The following is a 15,907-nucleotide window of genomic DNA, read 5'->3' as shown; positions in this document are numbered from 1 at the left end:
ATATATGAAAGTGAGGAGCCTGGAACTGAAGTCCTCTAAAACCTCCACAGCTCATTCCAATCCAAAATGACACTACCTAAGTCCCAGACCAGTCAGGACAGAAGTTACGTCTAAGCTGGGCGTGGTGGCGCACGCCTGAGGCAGGTGAATCTCTGTGAGTTCAAGGTCAGCCTGGTCTACACAGTGAGTGCCAGGAAAACCAAAGATACACAGAGAAACCCTGTCTTGGAGAAAAAGAAGAAGTTACGTCTAGACCACCAGAGTTCAGTTCCTAGAACCCCTGTGGTGGCTCATAACCATCTATAACTAAAGTTCCGAGGGATCTGGTGTCCTCTTCTGACCTCTGTGGGTACCAGGCATGCACATGGCAGAATGTATCTACATTCAGAAAAACATTCATACACATAAAATAAAAATAAATCTTAAACAAACCCACACAGACCTTCCAAGTGTTAAACGTGTAAACATTGACATCAAGTACAAGGATCACTCAACTATTAACTTCCTTGAGCTATCACACACTCTTTGGGGAAAATTAAAGCCATGTGTGGCACAACCTGTCATCACAGCTACCTGGGAAGCAGCGGCAGGCAGATCATGAGTTCCAGGCCAGCCTGGCAATTTGTAAGATCCTGGCCATCTTTTGTTTCTTCTTGGTACTGGGTATCAAACTCAGCGCCTTGAGCATGCTTGGTTGTCTTAGTTACTGTTCTATTGCTGTGATAAAACTCCATGACCAAGACCACTTACCAAAGAAAGCGTGTAATTGGGCTTACAGTTCTGGAGGGTTAGGGCCCGTCCCTGGAGAAGAGGCACAGTGGCAGGAACAGCTGAGAGCTCATGTCTTGTTCTGCAAGTAGGATGTCGAGAGGGAGAGACTCTGGGGATCGCAGGGGCTTTGGAAACCTCACAGCTCTCCCTCAGTGGCAAACCTCCTCCAACAAGGCCACACCTCCTAATCTTTCCCAAGCAGTTCCACCAACTAGGGACTGACCATCCAAACCGATGAGCCCCTGGGGGCATTTTCATTCAAACCACCACAGTAGGGTAGCACTGTAGGAACAGACCTTGGTGATAGTTGGTGCGTTTCATTAACAAATTACACCATTGCTTTGTCTACTTTTCTATCCTCCCCACTGAGAGTCAGCTATACTTATGGCTGTCTGTGATGGTTCACTTGTATAATCCCAACACTTGGGAAGCTGAGACAGGAAGATTGCTATGGGTTTGAGTCCAGCCTGGGGTGCATAAAAACATTCTGTCTCAAAAAAAAATTGAGATATACTGTTACATATTTAATCAACTGATGTAAGACCTATGTATATTTTTAATAGGCTAGAAATCTTTATTTTAATTTTGGGGTTTGGGGTAGTGTTTTGCTTGTTTGTTTGATTTTGTGAGACAGGATTTCTCTGTGTAGCTTTGGAGGCTGTCCTGGAAACCACTCTGAAGACCAGGCTGGCCTTGAACTCTCAGGGATCTGCCTGCCTGTGCCTCCAGAGTGCTGGGATTAAAACTGTGCACCACTGTTTGGGGATATTTTGGTCACATTCTGATGCTCATGACACTGACAATAAAGTTTGTTTTGAATCAGAGGGTGGAGCTAGCTATTTGACCAAAATTAGCCATAGAGGTTTTGGAGAACCAAGGACAGATAGAGAGACACAGGAAGTAGTACTCCAGGGTTTAGAGAATCTGTCTTTCTAGGGAGGGAGGGAGGGAGGGAGGGAGGGAAGAAAGGAAAGAGAGAGAGAAAGAGAGAGAGAGAGAGAGAGAGAGAGAGAGAGAGAGAGAGAGAGAGTCAGTCGCTGGTAGCTTCTCCACCACTTCTCTGATCATTCAGGTTATTACCCAGTATCTGAACTCCGAGTTTTTATTGATAAAGAATAATTAAATAAATGTTTCATGCCACTACCTTTTGCCTATATTTTGTTTGTTTGTTTGTTTGTTTTTGAAACAGGGTTCTCTGTATATCACTGGCTGTCCTCAAACTCAAAGATATGCCTGCTTCTGCCTTAGAAGTGCTGAGATTTAAGGCATTAGACAGCACCACCTGGTGAAAATTCTTAATTTAAAAATAGAAGATCCAGTCTGGAGACCAGTGATGAAGATGCAGGTAGCTATAAAGTCCCTCTCAAAGAACCCCAAGTCAGGGAGGGTCAGTCATAGCCCCAGGAGTCAGCAGTGAACAGAAGAGCGAGTTGCTGGGAGCCGAAGCCTGCAGCGGCTGAACCAATAACCGTGGAGTCGGCTGTCTCTGAGACAGAGCCCTCAGATGGGTCAGCCTTAGCAGCTGTTTAGCCGTGAGTCTGGAAAATTCTGCCGCTCCAGCAGTGTCTCCTTCCAACAGGGTGATAACACTGGTTTATCAGAGGGTTCTGAAAGTACAAAGACAGCCTCTAGCTCCCAGCATGTTGTCACCCCATATTTACACGGCACTTGGGGGACAGCCATCCCCAGGCTAAACCAGCCACCTCAGAGGATTGTGGAGGTCTCAGTGCGAGCCAGCCTAACACAGAGACTGCAAAGCTAAGTGCGGCCAGCAGAGGCCCCTAGTGGGCCAAGGAAAAGCCAGCGCACTCAGACATCAGGCACCTATCCATTAGAGACTCAACAACCATAGAATAACCATAGAAAGAAAAACCATAGAAAGACAAGAGTCACAAGTTCAGCTGACTCTCCCCCGTGCTATCGAGGCTCTGATCGTCCATAGCGTAGCTGGCTTAACTTCTTCTTTCTACTCTGTGTGACCACCGTCCCTCTTTCTACTGCAATTTCAGCAGGATTTACTCTATACCACGCTTTCCATTGTTAATGTTTTTCTTATTCCCCTACTTACTCTCTTCTAATTCTATTTACTCATTTTATTCATTATTGGCTAATGCTTTTTCTTCTCAGTTTCTTTTTTATTCCATTTCTCTACATGTTCTGGTATTTTAGCATTACCTCACTGGTTATTACTTTTAATTCCCCTTCCTACATTCTTTTAATTTTTAAAACCATTTTTATTATTAAAAATATTTATTCTGTTTATATGTGTAGGGAACACACACACACACATATATATATATACATACATACATACATGTGTCCTTGTGTGTGTAAGCCATGAAACTCTAGAAGGGACAGTGACAGGCAGAGTGAGCTCTTAAGGGAGAAGAGAGAAGGAGAGAAGGATGAAGCACAAATGACATCATAGCAATAGAGGACTACTGGGGGCAGCCAGCGAGAGAGCCCCAGACAGATACTGGGGAGAGGAACAGGTTAGAACGCGGTGTGTTGACACGTGTGTAAAATGCCACGATCGAGTCCTTTACTTTGAAAAGAAAACAGAAAACAGTTTCTTCTCAATGCCCTTATTTGAGTCTCAAGACGACACCACGAGTAAAGGGTTTGCTTTGTCTCTATTTTATGCAGGACTGATCAGATCACTCAAACATGACCATTTAAAGCATGAGCCCTTGTCAAGAGTGGTTCCTGTTTGTATTTCTAGAACAGATGCAGGGGGATTGCTGTGGGTTTGATTCCAATATGGATGACCCTGACTCTTCCTGGCAGCCTGGATTCCAGGCTGGAACACAACAAAGGTGTGAGGCCCTGTCTGAAGATGTGGCTCTGTGGTGTAGTTCCTTACTAGTGTGTGTGAAGCTCTGGGTGCCATCCCTAGCATGAACCAGCAAACCACACGCGCCCTTCCTTTAGCTGATGGGTTTGTACCATCTGAACTACGTACTGAAGGTTAGCTACAAGGTCAGCCTGTGCTCTACAGCAAGGTCTTGTCTGAAAATTCTAAGAAATTAAAAATTCCTAAGTGAAAGACACAAACGGCCATAGAAAGAGCATGAGGTTCACAGGAGGTGAGCGAATCCCACTGAGGGAGGCTCACAGACTGAAACATGGGCGCTGATGGGCTCATTCTATTTTGTGTTTTTGTTACAAGCCTCAGAGATAAATATTCTGTTGCCCCCAAGGCAGGAATCTTCCCACCCACCTCTCCTTCTGTAGCCTGGAGTCCTCTTTAAAGTGTGTGGCTCTTCATAGCTTATGAATTTTCAAAGGATTTTTTAAATGCTTAGGTATGAGCATCTATGGGTGGGCCTGGCACATGTGTGCAGGTGCCCACGGAGGCCAGGAAAGGGAGTCAGGTCCCCTGGATGGGGTTATAGCCAGTGTTGGTGCTGGGAACTGAACTTGGTTCCTTGGGGAGAGCAGGAAGTGCTCTTGAAGGGTGAGCCATTTCTACAGCTCCTCCTACAACAGACAACAAGAAAAAACTTGGATGTAAGGCTTGACTCTAAAATAGTAATATTTTTAAGAAGGCAGATTGCTCTGTTGGGGCTGGGGAGATGCTCAGCTGCAGTTTGGAGCACCGACTGCTCTCCCAAAGGACCTGGGTTTGGTTCCCAGCACCCACAAAGGGAAGACCGCAACCGGCTGTAACCCCACCTCCAGGGATCCATACTTGGTGGTGTAGTTTTGTTTGTTTTTTTTTTTTGTTTTTTTTTGTTTTGTTTTGTTTTTTGTTTTTTCGAGACAGGGTTTCTCTGTGGCTTTGGAGCTTGTCCTGGCACTAGCTCTTGTAGACCAGGCTGGTCTCGAACTCACAGAGATCCGCCTGCCTCTGCCTCCCAAGTGCTAGGATTAAAGGCGTGCGCCACCACCGCCCGGCTTGGTGGTGTAGTTTTAAAGACTCGGGAATTAAAGCTCGGTACTTATAATTGGATATGATAACCCATAGCTATAATCCCAGAATTTGGGCAGTTTAGGCTGGAGGCATGGACTGCTAGCAAAACCCCATGTCAGACAACAGCTGTCTGTGTGCGTGCACAGCTCTTGTGCACTCTGTCTGCAGAGGGCCATGTGGTCTACAGGTCGCTCACACGTACTCGGCCAGACCTATGACAAGACAATAACTCGGCAGAGAGGCTACCAGGGAAGCAATGGGGAAGCTGTTGTCATACACACTACAGTGTCCCTAGAGAGACAAGCCAGATCAGATCAGAGTAGGAGCTTGCCACCCCATACCTAGCATGACCGCTAGGGGGGTTATGAATTAAGAAGGTACAAGATGTTCTCTCCATGTTTAACTTTCTTTCATTCAATTTCTTGTGAATTCTGCCTAAACTCAAGCGTCTTTCCTTGTGGCACCTATTCACCTCCCTTTCCTCAACATTTGGAGCGTGCTAAGTAAACCTCCTGAAAGTGGCCCTCAACTGTGCAACTGCTGAGCCTCTCTCTGCACCCCCTGAGCTGTGCTTTGATTCCTGGAGTAAGGGTTTCCTTTCCCCTGAATTTTCTGAAAGCCGGGACCATTTCTCCCTTCTGTTAGATTCATCATGCCTAGCGCAGACAGAACACTTCCATCCAAGATCTCCAAAAGGGAAGAAGGCTTTGGCTCATAATGGTGGTTAAGTCAATTAAAACTAATATCCAAAAGGAAATTATATTTCTGTGTCTAGAAAACTGAGGGAATTGTGCAATGCCATAAAAATGGCCATTCTTGCAAAAAATACATAAATATGTAAATGGTCATTTTTGCATAATATAATTGTATATATGTTAAGATCATCATGATGAAGGGTCTGTGTGTGTGTGTGTGTGTGTTTGTGTGTGTGTGTACATATTAAGGTCCAAAAAATTACATCGGTGACAACAGTTATATTAAAATGGTGGGCTTAGAACCTGGAAACAACCTAGATGCCCTTCAATGGAAGAATGGATGAAGAAAGTATGGAATATATACATATTAGAGTACTACTCAGCAGTAAAAAACGATGACTTCTTGAATTTTGCATGCAAATGGACGGAAATAGAAAACACTATCTTGAGTGAGGTAAGCCAGACCCAAAAAGAGGAACATGGGATGTACTCACTCATATTTGGTTTCTAGCCATAAATAAAGGACATTGAGCCTAAAATTCATGATCCTAGAGAAGCTAAATAAGAAGGTGAACCCAAAGAAAGACATATAGTCATCCCCCTGGAGATTAACTTTCAATGGGCGATGAAAGCAGACAGAGACAGAGACCCAAATTGGAACACCGGACTGAAATCCCAAGGTCCAAAACAGGAGCAGAAGGAGAGAGAGCACGAGCAAGGAACTCAGGACCGCGAGGGGTGCACCCACATACTCAGACATTGGGGATGATCTATCGGGAACTCAACAAGGCCAGCTGGACTGGGTCTGAAAAAGCATGGGATAAAACTGGACTTGCTGAACATAGCGGACAATGAGGAATACTGAGAACTGAAGAACAATGGCACTGGGTTTTGATCCTACTGCACGTACTGGCTTTGTGGGAGCCTAGGCAGTTTGGATGCTCACCTTACTAGACCTGGAAGGAGGTGGGAGGTCCTTAGACTTCCCACAAGGCAGGGAACCCTGACTGCTCTTCGGGCTGATGAGGGAGGGAGACTTGATTGGGGGAGGGGGAGGGATATGGGAGGTGGTGGAGGAGGCAGAAATCTTAAATAAATAAATAAAATGGTGGGCTTATGGATGTTTTCATTTCTTTGTTTAAATTTCTTTCAAAAGTGCTGTAATTTAGTTTGTGCAATAATAATTATGTCATCCGAAAACGAGAGAGCAGGCACCGTAGTTGGCTCCAGAGTGACCCTGGTGGGACCCTGCAATGTGCTGGGATAAGATGGTTCAGGATAGAACTACTAAACCCAACCAGTCAGTGACCAAAGAATTTCCAGAAAGCTATGTTCCATTCCCAAAAGCGTAACTGTCAAATTACATCCTGTGAATATAGCATTAAACATAGTTACTATATGATTTTATATATATATTTGACAGCAGTTTAGAAGCTTCCTGTGGAAGCACACTGAGCATCCTTGGAAGGATTATTGCAGCCGGTAGGAAATGCAGAACCCTCCCCCTCATACCTTTGCCTTGCAGGTGACTTAGCGACATCTGTCCTTTTTTGCAAGCCAGAGATTGCCCATGGGCATTCTATAACTAAAATAGATAGCATGCTGGTTTCCTACTTCTGCTTTGTTTGTTTGTTTGTTGACAAAAATGCTTTTAAAAAATTCATCAGAGGAAAATAAAAACAATCTCTTCAACAAATGGTGCTGGGAAAACTGGAATCCTCATGTAGAAGGATGAAACTAGAAAAAATAGATTTGACCTACTTTATAGTATTTTTACTATACTATACTAATATTTTTAAATTTAATTTAATTGTGTGTGTGTGTGTGTGTGTGTGTGTGGCTTGTCCACACATATGCCTGTGAACCTCATGCATTCCTGGTTTTGTAAAGGCCAAAAGAGGGTGTCAGGTCCCTAGAATTGGAGTTACAGAGGTTTGGGAACAGCCATGTGGGTGCTGAGCACCAAACCCTGGTCCTCTGCAAGAGAAGCCAATGCTCTTAACTACTGAGCCATCTCTCCAGCCTCCTGTTTCCTAATTATTTTAATGGTGTGTTTCATCTTTCCAAACCATGAACATATAATGTTAGGTCTTGCTGTCTTTCTCCAAAAGATATCTGTTTGAACCTTAACCCTGGCACCTGTAATTGTAATCTTATTGACGAATGAAGCCCTTGTATGAGTAATCAAAGAGAAATAAGACCGTTAGGTTGAGCACTATGGCTCTTGGACACAAGGAGGGGGAGCATGGACAGACATGACGATATGGGGAACTTGGACATGAAAAGCCAGTGGCAGAGATTGCCTGGATCCTGCTACAAGCCCATGAATGTTCAAAGCTGCTAGAAACCAGAAGGAACCTTCTCTACCAGCTTTCGAGAAGGGACATTGACCATCAGCACCAAGATTTCAGTCTCGTAGCTCCCTCCACTTTGGGAGAGTTTATTTCTCCCCCTGGATGGGAAGAGGGACGCACAATTAAGATACTGGTCAGAGAAGACCGAGTTGGGGTGAGGAATCTGGGACGCCTCGCTCTTCAAATGCTGATTGGAGGAGTCAGCTGTAGCAGTACTAACTGTGATGAAAATCAGGATGCTGGGCCCCACCCCAGAGCCCTGAGACATGGGTGATAGAATCGGGGATCACGGTCCTGATGGTGGACTTGTGTTAAGTGTAGATATCTTTTTATCTTTTCTGAGGCTTCATAAGCACTTCCTGTCATTCTCCGTCCGTCTCAGTTTCTCTGTCTTGATCTCTATGTCTCTGCTCCCCCCACTTCCAAAACCCCCCCTCGTCTTTATCCTCTGCGGTGGCTACCAAGATATGCCATCCAGTTCCATGAACATACGTACATGCATGCAGGCAATCACTCATACACATAAAATAAAAATTAAAAAATCCTTTTGAAAATAATAGAAACTCGAGTGGCTTACCTGTGGAATTTGCATGGCTACAAGTCTGTGTCTCGGCAGGTAGCTACTGGAAATACTGACTGGTACCAAAATTAAACAGAAGTTAATGGTATTTCCTTTACTTAATGTTTCTGGGAAAGCCAGGAGGAGCTTTCCTATTAGAAATGAGCTTATGGTGGTGTATGCCCTTAATCCCAGCACTCAGGAGCCAGGGACAGGCAGAGCTCTGAGTTTGAGGCCAACAGAGTGAGTTCCAGGACAGCCAGGGATACACAGAGTAACCCTGTCTTTAAAAGAAAGAGAGGGAGAGAGGGAGAGAGGGAGGGTCATCATTGTCCTATGATTATACAGTAAATTCATTTTCTAGATAGTTTTGGAGAAACAACTTGATATTCTGGACTCAGACAAAGCCCATGCGTCCTCTCTCCTGAGTGGATCTTGTCTTCTAACTCTTTAACGTGTGAAACTATGAGGAGGTGTGGGAGAATAGATGCCAGGAGAAGAGAAGCGGACCCATGAGAGAAGAGAAACTCGATTCAGGGTAAAAAAAAATTATAGTTAGATCCCAGACAGTGTTATCTGTGCTGTGTTTAAACTCTAACAAGTCATGATGCATTGGATTAGTGCCTCAGCCCTTATGATAAACTTTACATTTTTGATTAGGTTCATGAGAACGGCTGTTCAGTTCTCTTCCAGATGGATTTCCTCTTCCTGTCAGTCACGTGACCTGACTGTTGTAGTGTACCATCTCTGCACATTCCTACATATTTTAACATTCCCACGGAGTTTCATTTTCATTTTGATCTTTATGCCTTTCATTTTTATTAGTCCTTATTAAATTTAAGTCTTCTGAGAAAATGGGGGGGGGATTACCAAAACAAAACAAAGAAACCCTCCTTGCTACAAGATGATGGTGGAGTTTGAGAACTGGCTCCGTGGTTTCTATCATGCGCTGCTCTTGCAGCAAGCCCAAGTGCTGTTCCCAGTGCCGACACAGGGAAATGCACAACTCTTTGTAACTCCAGCTTCATGGGATTCAAAATCTCTGAACCTTGTGGGTCCCCGCACTCATGTTCATATAACCACCGCACATACATTTCCATAATGGTTTTCTAATACTTTTTACTGATTCTTTGAGAATTTCACATCATGTACCACAGTCCCACTTATTTCCCAGTCCTTCCATATCTGACCCTCACCCTTGAGTGTCCCCCCCATCAAAAGAAAATAAAAATTAAATAAAAAATCAGTAAAGCCACTTGGCTCCTCTGTCTTTCATGCCTGTCCATCACCTCTTCAATTGTCTCAGAAGCACGGGGAGCTGTGGCATGTCATGCAGTGTACCCTTTTGTCCAAACAGTTTTGCTTGCAAGTGTTAATTGTGATGAGTTGTTGGTTAATTTCTGGCCTCTAGCTCTTGGTACAATACTGAACCCTCACTGAAATTCCTCTCGGATAGCCTGCTGCATAGTCCTACCTGTCCTAAAACTTTCTCTGTAGATCACGCTGGCCTTTAGTCCCAGAACTCAGGAGGCAGAGGCAGGAAGATCTCTATGAATTTGAGGCCAGTCTGGTCGACACAGTAGGTTCCAAGTCAGAGTCATGTAGAGAGACTCTTTCTTAGAATAAGAAATGGAAGAAGAAAGGAAGGAAGGAAGGAAGGAAGGAAGGAAGGAAGGAAGGAAGGAAGGAAGGAAGGAAGGAAGGAAGGGAGGGAGGGAGGGAGGGAGGGAGGGAGGGAAGAAGGGACGGAGAGAGGGAGGGAGGGAGGAAAGAGGGAGGGAAGGAAGGAAGGAAGGAAGGAAGGAAGGAAGGAAGGAAGGCAGGCTGAAAGAGTCAGAGGAAGCTGTCTGTAGAGAAACAGATTGCTGCCAGGCACAACAGTGCAATTGCTGATGAACTCACAGTGGCTCTGTCTGCATGCACAGGACCTGTACAAGATCAGTCCAGCCAAAATCACAGCATCGATGGCGGAGGAGCTGCTGAAGACTACATCAGTCTGAGCAGTTGTTGGCAACAGAAGGCCACCTGGGAGGGAGTCAGCGTTTTGAAGGGCTGCAAGCTGAGGGTCTGCCCATGCTCCAGTAGATAGTACTTCACTTGTGTATATACAAGGAGCATGAAGTGGATTCAGTGAGTATCAAAAAAGGAGCACATGGAATTGGGAGGTAAAAACAGTGCAGGCATAGAGGAAGAATTGAAGAGGAATGAATATGAGGTAGATTTGACCCAATACATATATGAATATAAAATAAAAATTATTTAAAAAACAAAAATATAAAAAACTCTATGAATAACAGGTGATAAATAATGAAAAAGCCATAAATAAAAATATAAATATAGTTTCAAGGTCCCTTGAAAAGCAATTTTTGAGACGAAGTCTTACTGTGTAAACTAGGCTGGCATTGAACTCACAAATATCTGATTACTCTGCCTCCTGAATAAGGATTAAAGGCAGGCACTGCCTCACCCCATTGTCCCTTAGCATCTTAGAACACTGAAGGAGCACATTCATAGGCCTTAGACCAATGGTGCTTAACCTTCCTAGTGCTGAGACCCTTCAGTACAATTCCTCATGTCGTGGTGACCCCCCCATCATACTGTAATTTTGCTGCTGTTGTGACTCATAATGCACATATCTGATGTGCAGGATGTTTGATAAGTGACATCTGTGAAAGGGTCGTGCAACCCCAGAGAATCACAGCCCACAGGTTGAGAGCCCACTGCTTTAGAGGACGTGTGCAACTTTTCAATTCTCTTTTCTTTAAATTTTAGAGGAATTAAGATACACTTTTTGAAAATTATATGTTGCTCTGAGATTTTAAATTTATGCTCTGATGTATAAATAGACTATAATTGACCCTGTTAATATGTTAATCTAATTCATGACAATCAGGCTGCTGTTGACTTGTCTTCTATTACTACACCACCTTTGTTCTGAACTATGATTGAATTTAAAACTGACTCCCCCCAGGAAGAGATACTGAGAATTCTCTATTTATTTCTTTATTGTAGTGCTGGCAGTTGATCCCAGGTCCTCATGCATGCTGGGCCAGTGCTTTACCATGGAGCCATATCCCTGGCCCTTTATTCCTTTATTTATTTCTAACAACTCATTAAGCAACATTTTCAAATTCATCAAAATTCATTGGTTGATTTTGTGACACATTGAAAACTTGTAATTTGGGTGTGTTTTCAGCATATTCCTATAAATTCCATCTTTACAATTTTTGTGGAGCTATGGGAGTTTGTAAGCCATGACCTCAAATTAGAAATTGTATGTCTTAGTTTTCTAATGTGCTGTCAAAACACTATGGCCAAGGAAATGTATGAAAGAAAACATTTAATGGGGAATCTTGGTTCCAGAGGGTTAGAATCCAAGACCATCACAATGGGAAGCATGGCGGCAGGCAAGCAGGCACGGTGTTGAAGCAGTAGTTGGGAGTTCACATCTCGATCTGCAAATAGGAAGCAGGAAGAAAGAAACACTGGAAATAGTGAGAGTTTTTTGAAACCTCAAATCAGGCCCCCAGTGACACACCTCCCCAAGCAAGGCCACACCTCCTAATCCTTCCCAAACAGTTCCACCAACTGGGAACCACACATTTGAATCTATGATCCCATGGGGCCATTTTCATTCAAACTACCACATTGTGTCCATGAAATATTGTGCTTTTGACTACGTAAATTAGAAGGTGTTGGTTTGAGAATACAACCACAGAAATAGACCAAATGGAACAACATAGTTCAAAGGGAAAAAATTAATAAAACTCTTAAGTATATTTCAAGAAATGCACAAGATCCAATAGATGCAGACCCAATCACATGTAGTTTGCTTCTCCTCTCAGAGCAACCTCTGATGCATCATAAAGGCAACCAACCTGGTCTGCTGGATGGCAAAGAAGGGCTACATGCAAGAGAAAGGCCAGAGACTATCCTGCCCAACAGTGCTTATAAAGACCTGGACTGTATATATTCCCAACTCTACAGCCCAACCAGGTTGGGAATTTTTGCTCTGAGCATATAAGGAATGTTGCATGGTCCATCTTCAAAGAGACAGAGTTTAGCCTAACAAGATTGTGCATTGATAAAGTGAGGAATCCAGGTACTAGAGCCCTCCACAGTATACGGCCATGGGTGGGAAGGGCAGCCTGCTGCTCCCATTTTTATCTGTGCAGGATGTTACCTTTGGTTTGTCTCTACATGCTCATCAATAATATCTGTAGTCAATATACATGCTAGGCAATAAGACATACAGCAATATACATATTGTCAATATGTATGCTAGGCAATAAATACAACTTGAACTTTTGCTATCAATAGAGTTCCAGGGGTTGGTCTGCTAATGTTTGTGGGGATTAAGTCCCTCCAGGGCTTGTCACTCAGTGAAGCCAAGTTCTGCATCATGACAAGAGTCATGAGTGCAGAGTGTTTCACATCCTAGACCTGAAAACACTGCAGCTGCATGGGTGGGCCCTGCCAGCAATCATGTGTCTGCGACCCCAGTGAGCACTGGGAAATGCAAGATAGCAATGAAAACTGGGCTTTCAAGGCTAATGAACATGATGAAAGGCAGCAAAGAACACTGCACCAATTGTAAGCCTGCCCTGGGACTGTCTACCAACTGTCAATATTGAGGCATCTACCCTATTATTTATATCCCTGGAACGGCATCCTTTAAAAGAAATTGTTAATATACTAAGTAGTCAAAGGTCATGTGGCCATTAGAGATTATTTTAAATTCTCTCTCTCTCTCTCTCTCTCTCTCTCTCTCTCTCTCTCTCTGTCTCTCTCTCTCTCTCTCTCTCTCTCTCTCTCTCTCTCTCTCTCTCTCTCTCTGTGTGTGTGTGTGTGTGTGTGTGTGTGTGTGTGTGTGTGTGTGTGTGTGTGTAAATTCCCATAAAATTCAAAGGAGGGCATCAGATCCCTTGGAGCTAGAGTTAGAAGCTGTTGTTAGCATCCTGTCGCCGGTGTTGAGAACCAAACTCAGGTCCTCTAGAAGGGCAACAAGTGCCCTTAACCACTGAGCCATCTCCAGCACCCACTGGAGTCTTTAAAAGTGGAAAAGGGTGAAAGTCCTTATCCTCTCTCGATTCGAGTCTTGTATTTAGCACCAAGTGCCGTTTCCATCAGATATACCCTGCACCTGTCAGACTCCTGAGTCTATAGCTGGCCCAGTCTTCACACGACAAGTACACTTGTAGTTGTTTCTCAGGTTCAAATTCCCATGAAAAAGCAAATAAAAGAGAGAGAGAGAAAAAAAGGAAAGAAATCTTGTATCTTTAAAAATCATCCTTGTTCTCATATTTCCTAAGAAGAAAAAAAAAACCCCTTCATCCCACTCCCACCTCCCTACCCCGACCCATGTCTTTTTACGCATCAGAAGGGGAAGGAAACAAGACGCGTGCTCTTTCTGAAGGAGCTCATAGTTTGTGACACTGAGTCTAAAAATTTGGGTCACTGATCTCTCTTGAATTTTAATGAGACTGAAAGCTCATCCTGGGATACTGAATACATACATACAAATTTTCAAATATAAATTCTTGGGGAGTTGATACCTGTTTCCTGGCTTTGAAGCCCGTTAGCGAATGAGATGTTCGTGTTCTATTAAAATTCATAATCTAACACAGAAACAGCCGTATCCGAAGATGGGGCTTCTGGGAAGTAATTAAGGGATAGCTTCAATCATAAAGCTGGGTCCTTGGTCTTATGTGAAAAAAAAATGGGAGGGGGAAAGGAAGAGGGGGTGGTGGGAAGGGAGAGCTCTCAGGAGAAGTTAGAATGTGCACCACTACCTGGGGGAAGACAAACAGAAGCCATGCACAGGGACCCCGCTGCACCCACCGCTTCTCTGCGCGGCTCCCAACCATGCTGTGCTATCTTACAGTGTCCATAAACGTAACGGGTTCCAGGCAGTTGTGGGTTATCAAAACTCAGGGTGGTTTGGGTGATCTTCAGACTTGAAATTGGAAGCAGAAATTAGGGTGATGTGGAAGCATTCTGTGTTGTGTGTTGGAAATGAAGGATCCGACACCGCCCCCCCAACCAGGACTCTTCAATGACTTTAAACTCGTGGCTACATGATACTGTTAATGAAAGTGGTAAGCAGTAGGCTTCTCGGGACAATTAGGACAATAACTATCTTTGAAACTAGTAAGTAAAGGGAAATAAAAGTATTTATTTTGCCTTAATCATATAAACCGTATGGCCAGGAGATGGGTTAGAAGAAGTGTACCATTTTACAAGTAATTCAAGTGAGAAAGCAAAGCCTCAGTGGCAGAAGGACTTCGCCACCTTGCAAGCCTTCAGGACTTGCTAGACCTGGATACGGCAAACCTACAGTGCCTGAACTACATAAAGAGGAGCAGGCTGCTTTTCCCAATGAAGGAATATGAGCAGCACTTTTCCTAGAAACCAAACCCGAGGCTAGACAAGTATCTGAAGGCAGCTGCCAATGCCCAGGAAGTAACAGAGCACTGTGCCCTCGCTAAAACAGTTCACAGTTCTCTTCCTTTTCTTGTGTTTCCTTCTCTGCCAGGAAAACAGCTAAGAGTTGTTGTGGTTTAGTCTCACATCCATAAGCCCCTGAAAAGGAAGAAACAACCGGTTGGAAGGAACAGGAGTCTCTGTATGGCTGCTTTAGGGAGGGAGGCCTGCTAACTGGGAATGCACCGTGTTTTGACTGCGTCCACCACGATGTTCATTTAGAGCCTCCGTTCTCATATGAATTACAATTATCGCAGTGATCAGAGTACCAGAGAGAAACAACTGACTAAAAGAAAAGCCTATTTGGGCTCCTGGCTTCAGAGAACCCAGCCATGGTTATCTGTTCTCCATGTTTGATCAGGACGTTAAGGCAGTGGAAGTGTAGGGTGGAGAAGAGCTTGTCACTTTATTGCCTACCAGAGGGGACAGACAGGCAGGGGACAGGGACAGTATTCCCCATAGGACCTGCCCACTGTGGTCCTCCTCCACTAGCTCAGTCTTGCTTCCTAAGGTACCCACAATTTCCCCAAAATAAGATCACTAGCTAGGGACTAACCATTCCAATTGGGAGACTGTTGGGTGGAGCGACATGGGATTCCCCTCTGTATGCTGTGAATATGATTTATTATTATTATTGGTTAATAAAGAAGCTACTTTGGCTGGTGGCAGGTCAGAATATAGCTAGATGGAAAATCCAAACAGAGAGACAGGGAGAAAGAAGGCGAGTCGGGTAAATATCAGCAGCCACTGGAGGAGTAAGATGCCAAAGCGTCTCTGGTAAGCCATGGGGCACATGGCCATACACAGATTATTAGAAATGGATTAATTTTTATGTAGAGCTAACAGGTAAGATGCCTGAGCCATCAGCCAAACAATTTTATTAATATTAAGCCTCCAAATGATTATTTTAAAAGCGGCTGCAGGGACTGGCAGACAGGAAAGAAACCAGTCCAGCAGGATCCGATGGCGCAGAGAAAAGACTTCCAACTACAGTGGGGTAGTGGTGGTGGTTGAGAGCATTGTGTGTTCAAACAATGACAGTTCCTAGTGTCACAGAATTGAGACGTGAAGCTTAAATGGTCCCAAGGATGGGTCATTTCTGTCCGCAGAGGAGTAAATTCATATTCACCAA

This window comes from Microtus pennsylvanicus, chromosome 1 (genome assembly GCF_037038515.1).
Source record: "Microtus pennsylvanicus isolate mMicPen1 chromosome 1, mMicPen1.hap1, whole genome shotgun sequence".
NCBI classification, from domain to species: Eukaryota; Metazoa; Chordata; class Mammalia; order Rodentia; family Cricetidae; genus Microtus; species Microtus pennsylvanicus.
The sequence above is the reverse complement of the archived record's forward strand: the minus strand, read 5'-3'. Positions refer to the sequence as shown.